This window comes from Bemisia tabaci, chromosome 1, assembly GCF_918797505.1.
Source record: "Bemisia tabaci chromosome 1, PGI_BMITA_v3".
NCBI lineage: Eukaryota > Metazoa > Arthropoda > Insecta > Hemiptera > Aleyrodidae > Bemisia > Bemisia tabaci.
This window is the reverse complement of record NC_092793.1, coordinates 85,586,731-85,592,863: the sequence shown is the minus strand read 5'-3', so window position 1 is coordinate 85,592,863 and position 6,133 is coordinate 85,586,731.

Here is a 6,133-nt window from a genome sequence, read left to right as displayed (position 1 = left end):
AAACGTAGGACGTTATTTTCTAGTGAAGGTGTTTAGTGTCAGATGGAATCCAGGCTTATTACTGCTTTTTCAGATTATTCTTGCAACTCTAATCAACATTTTATGACTACAGAAGCAAAGCAAGCAAAGAGCTTTACAGGCTACAATTGAGTAATAGCCTTACCCACCAGTTCATCATCTGCGGAGAACTTTTTTACTGCATCCGCACGATTTGCCTAGGATTTCAAGATAAGGCACCCTGCTTCCCTTTAAGTAGTGCACCGAATTTTTTCATTTCAATCTACCGATTAAATCTAAAATCTGATCCAATCAGAGCTGCATAGCTCTTGAATTTGTGTGTTATCCGTGTATCTATTTCCTGGTTGTCCTACTGGAAGTGTGACTCCAGCCACAACCGTGACCTGCTGACTTATTTCTTTGATCCAATCTCTAGTAAATGATGACTCAAATTCTGAAGCCATCATTTATTGAAACTAGTTCAAAGTTATTGCTCCAAAGTATCGTCACTCTTCTCATACTGATGCAGAAGGAAGGAGATTCTTCGGTGAGTGCTCTGTGATCCAAGATTTTCAATTTGAGATAAGAATAAGGTTTTTATTGAGGCGTGTAACAATTTTTGGTCGTTGAACCACTTGTCATAATTGAGCTTTGGCGTTAGAGATGCATCAACTGTGGAAAGTGGCTCTGCCTGTGCAAAAATATCTTGTGACAGCAGTGAATGTTAGTAAATGCGCTTTACAGATAGACAGAGAGCTCCAGATTCCAATCTACCTGAATAATTAAATTCAGAAGGATTTTTGAATTGAGTTCATATCGAATCTCAGTGGGAGAATAATATACAGTCTAAGCGAAAGAATATCAATGGTAAGGTTGGGTTTGTGTCTTAGATTAGTGAAATGCAATGGCAGGTTCTGAAATCTTGTTTGTCAGTTGCTCTTTACATGAGTCACCTTTGAAAATCAAGTTTAAGAAAAACACACATAGGTAGGCAAACAGTGGTAGGTAGCTTGCCTATTTTCTTCCTGTCTTGCTCATGGACTCGGAGAGCAGTCGGAAAGAGGGGTGAGAAACAGGATTTCAGCGCGTGTCTCTGGGAATGTGGAAATTCAAAATTTGTGAAGCGTCACCAGTTTGTTGAGATTGTCACCGTCCGTTGCCTCAAGAGGATTTAGACGCTTCTGCTTCAGCGATACATTGTTGACCTATCAATATCTGCTTATTTTGATCATATCTTGAAGGAGGAATTCCCATAAGTATATCCCGATTCTTTATTTGTTTCACTACAATAATGGCAGACACACAATCTTTACGACAGCATGGAGTGAAAGTGCGGTGCTTTACTGGATTAGCACTCCTACACTTTCAATGCCTATACAGGGTGTACCAAAAGTCCGTCCCACCCCTGCTAACTTTTGAACGAATTGAGCTAGGGTAATGAAACTTTGGGAATGTTCCTATCTCAAAGGAGACCATCTTTTGAGGGGGTCAAAATTTTGGGCCCCTTCAGGGGGGGCGCGGGGGGCCCCCAACTTTTTAATTTCAAATGGCACCCCTATCTTGTGATACATCATTCGAAAGAACATAAAAAACTAAGAATTTTGGCGCAAACCGCAGATGAATATCTTAATTTTTGACCGAGTTATGATAAGTCAAAGGTCAAATTTGACCTTTTTTCAAAAAATCATAACTCCGGTTCAAATTATCGTAAAGAAAAAAATAAAACGGGAAAATCTACCAAATTGTGTCCGCTTTTAAGTAAAAATTGCAGAAATCACATCGCTGTAATTTTAAGGGGGGGCTCGGACCCCCAAATACGTCAAATCAAAGGTCATTCAATTTTCCCGCGAAAAAAGGCAATTTCCCCTAGATTTGCCTCCACATTATCTCAGTAAGGTCAAAATTAGTTCAACATTACGTTGGCAAGTCCCCAAATTTCGGGAAAAGTTTAAAAAAACGAAATTTAAACGGTCAAATTTAATCACCTTAAATTTCGTTTTTTTTTAAATTTTTCCCGAAATTTGGGGACTTGCCAACGTAATGTTGAACTAATTTTGACCTTACTGAGATAATGTGGAGGCGAATCTAGGGGAAATTGCCTTTTTTCGCGGGAAAATTGAATGACCTTTGATTTGACGTATTTGGGGGTCCGAGCCCCCCCTTAAAATTACAGCGAAGTGATTTCTGCAATTTTTACTTAAAAGCGGACACAATTTGGTAGATTTTCCCGTTTTATTTTTTTCTTTACGATAATTTGAACCGGAGTTATGATTTTTTAAAAAAAGGTCAAATTTGACCTTTGACCTATCATAACTCGGTCAAAAAATTAAGATATTGATCTGCGGTTTGCGCCAAAATTCTTAGTTTTTTATGCCCTTTCGAATGATGTATCACAAGATAGGGGTTGCCATTTGAAATTAAAAGTTGAGGGCCCCCCGCGCCCCCCTGAGGGGGGCCCAAAATTTTGACCCCCTCAAAAGATGGTCTCCTTTGAGATAGGAACATTCCCAAAGTTTCATTACCCTAGCTCAATTCGTTCAAAAGTTAGCAGGGGTGGGACGGACTTTTGGTACACCCTGTATCTAAGTACCTATTGTAAGATCATTAGAAGCTCAATCAACAACATGATGAATTTCTGCGCCTGCCATAATTATTTTTAACATGACTAAAAATTACCTATGGCAACTTTTCTGAACTCAGAATATAAGCTCGAGCATGATTTGGAGGGTTGTTGAGATTAGGTATTCATTCAATTTTAAAGATGAACGTAAAATGATTAAACATCTACTGTCATTTTTCCAACTGTTGCTCAGAAAGTCAGTAAAGGCTTTTCTAGTGAAGATGAAGCCTCGCTTATATATTGTGGAAAAATTGAACATACACAGGATAAAAGAGTAATACCTAATAATTTATTGAATCAATTCATAGTGGAAAAATGAAGTATAGCTTGTGAAAATGGCGCCAACATGAAATTCAAGTTCAATCGAAAATATGCGCATAAACAGCGCCAAAATCGGAAAGTTTGATTTCCCGCGAAAGTCGGGTTACAGCGCCCGCATAAACCCGACGGAGAAAACTTGCATTACAAACTCGGGTTTCGTGAAACCCCGGTTTCGAGCCTCGCATAAACGTAGCTATTATAGATATCTCTCTTTTGAACGATTTCCATTATTCTCCGCGCGCAGAAAATTGATATATCGAAAAAGTGGCGCGCGGAATTATTTTCTGGTGCAGCGCCGGAAAAAACAGTTTTGACACGATCGGCGAGCAGGAATCGATATATCGAAAATTCTGCGCGCGGAACAGATTTGGAGCGCCGCCCGGAAAAAATACTAGTTTTGACACAAACGGCGAGTAGGAATCGATATATCGAAAATTCTGCGCGCGGAACAGATTTGAAGCGGCGCGCCGACAAAAATAGTTTTGACACAAACGGCGCAAATATATCGAAAACCGGCGCGAAATCCGGAAATTCAGAGATTCTCATCGAAAACGGGTTTTTTCTTTCCGCGCGCCGAAAAAAAATTCTGCGTGCCAGAAAAAATTCCGCGCGCGCAAGCAAAGGGTTTTGACACTAGAGTACCTGTATAGCGAGAGTATGGCCTTGTCTCCACGGCGCAACTGTTGAGCGGAGTTCAATCGTCGACATCGGCAGAAGTCGAATTCGAAAAAAGGGCAGTCGTCGACTCGAAGCGAACGGGTCGAATGCTCGAATGGTTCCGCGAACTGCCGCGAATGTCATGAACATTCGCCGGGGCGAGTTCGGACGAGTTTGTTATTGTTTCTCATTAAACTAACCCCTTTTGAGGACATTAGTAATAGTGATAGTACATCTACCTATTTAATAGTCAAGAATGTCTAATATTTTTCACTGAATAAATTTTCGCATGTCGTCGGATAAATTATTTTTTTGGCAGTGTGTCTGTTAGTAGTAATTTCTTGCCTAGCCACTGCTGTTCATTGTCGGAACGGTGGGAAGTTAATCGAAGCTGTTCAATCCGGAAGTGTTTTTGAGTCAGTTTAAATTGATTAATTAATTTATTTTTCAGTCTGAGCCCTAATTGAGTGGACATTCTACGACTTTCGTGAAGGTAGGTGGAAAAATCCACTTTTTGAGGAAAAAGTAGTCTTTCAGCAGTTCATAGATTATCTCCACTCGCTACCACGCCAAAGGAGCATATCATTGCGTCTGATCATTGAAGGTTTCTTGAGAACCAAGTTGATGAAAAATGCAGATGAAACTGTAGCTTTTCTTGTTCTTGAAAAACTTTAATGGCAGATTTTCTCATACAGCGAGGGAAACGCCTCTGCTCCATGGTCATAGTCGCCATGACTGAAGATTTCTTCGATGGTAAAGTTCCTTATGACCTTTAATACGCTATAATATCACAGGTCTTTACATCTACTTCATTGTAAGTTGCTTTCAAGCCTCTACTTTGACAACTTTATTCTTGATGTGGAAGCCAACGTTTTGTTACCCACAGGAGTTACTTGGAAATAAATACATTCATGTAGGATACCTAGAATTTACTACCGACACAGTTTCCTTTGCTTCAATCTGCTTTTGCGCAGTTCCTCATACTGTAACGTGACAAGACTGAGTCATAGAAGGGTGCCTCGGCTCCCTACTAAAGAGAGACAGGGTGCTGAAAAGACGAACACAAAAAGATAAGAGGATGAAACACTAAGTATACTAGTATACTTGACTGCAAAAGTGAAAGAGCCGGCTGAGGCCCAGCCTCAAAGAAGTACAACTGGAACTTCTCACACTAGTCCTAATCGGAACATTTTAATTCAAACATGGAAAAAGTTATGACATAGGTACCTATCGAGCATTCTTTTTGCACATCGCGGTAGGACATGATACTTTCAAAGACGAGAAAAATCAAGTTTATTTTCCATGAAATTAAAAAAAAAATTAGGCATTTTCACCGCGACTTGTTTCTGAAAACACAGAAATGAGACATTGATTTTTACACGCAACTTCATAAGAGTTTTTCACTTTCATTGAAGAAATTTGAAGTTCATTTTATAAATCCTTCCATTTTAAGGGGATGCATAATGAAGGTGACATCACTTAACCACAATCCTATCTGCAGTTGCATCATTTCAGATGTTCTTAAATTTTTTACAATTTTGAAGCATAACGGATCAGTACATGAAGAAAAATTGCATGTAATGCACCGATTCTGAGATGCTATCAATCCATATTCCTTGCACAATGGAAATTTTTCTAGGTTCACCATTGATGTGTATGTCTAATCACATTAAAAGATAAAAATAAATAAAAAAAGCCACTTAGCGCCCCAGCTGGGTCTTATTAGAAAAGATATTAAAAAAACTTAAATTCCCTCCAAGTATCAGAATGGAAAAATCCTGAAGACCTTTCTCTTCAAATCATGGTGCAAAATTAAGAGGAGAACGTTTCTCCAAAGTTCATTTTCAATTAAGTCTATTATTGGACATAGCCTTTCTCTGATGAAGAAAAGGAAGACAATGGTGACGCTAGGATTTTATTGCTCATCAGTCGAGGTCAAATTAAAAATCGAGACCTGTTTACTTAGGTATCTACTTTAAGGGTCAGAAACAAAGCATAAATTTAGTTTAATTTACAACCATTGATGGAATTTCCTGATCCATTATGGCTCTCGTTCTGCTAAGAGAGCTACTTAAACTTAGAGGTCTTTAGTGTCGTCCACGGCAAAGACAAGCAGCCTATACCAGGGACGAGTTCTATAGAACTGGTCCCTGCCTATACATAATGCTCCATTTGCAACAAACGATAAAATGAAAAGTAAAACAAGTCGGTCATTTTGAGTTCACGAATGACGTTTCCAATGCTCATGCTGGGCATTGGATGTTCTCCCAGTAAAGTGTAAAGTCTCCAAATACGTACTTCACTTCAAATTAATTTTTTAAATTATAAGGGTTCGAAAATATGAATGATCATTTAGGTATTCCTTTGAAACCACCACAGTCCTTTTCTTTGATTATTGTCCCAGTTTTTGATTTTTGTTGCCATCTTGAAGTTTTGTGACGTCAGGCGGGTACCAGGCGACTACCGAATCTGTAGCGCGCATTTCAAATCTTCGCCTGCTCTCAACAAGATTAGAACAAGATGAGGACGAGAAGCATT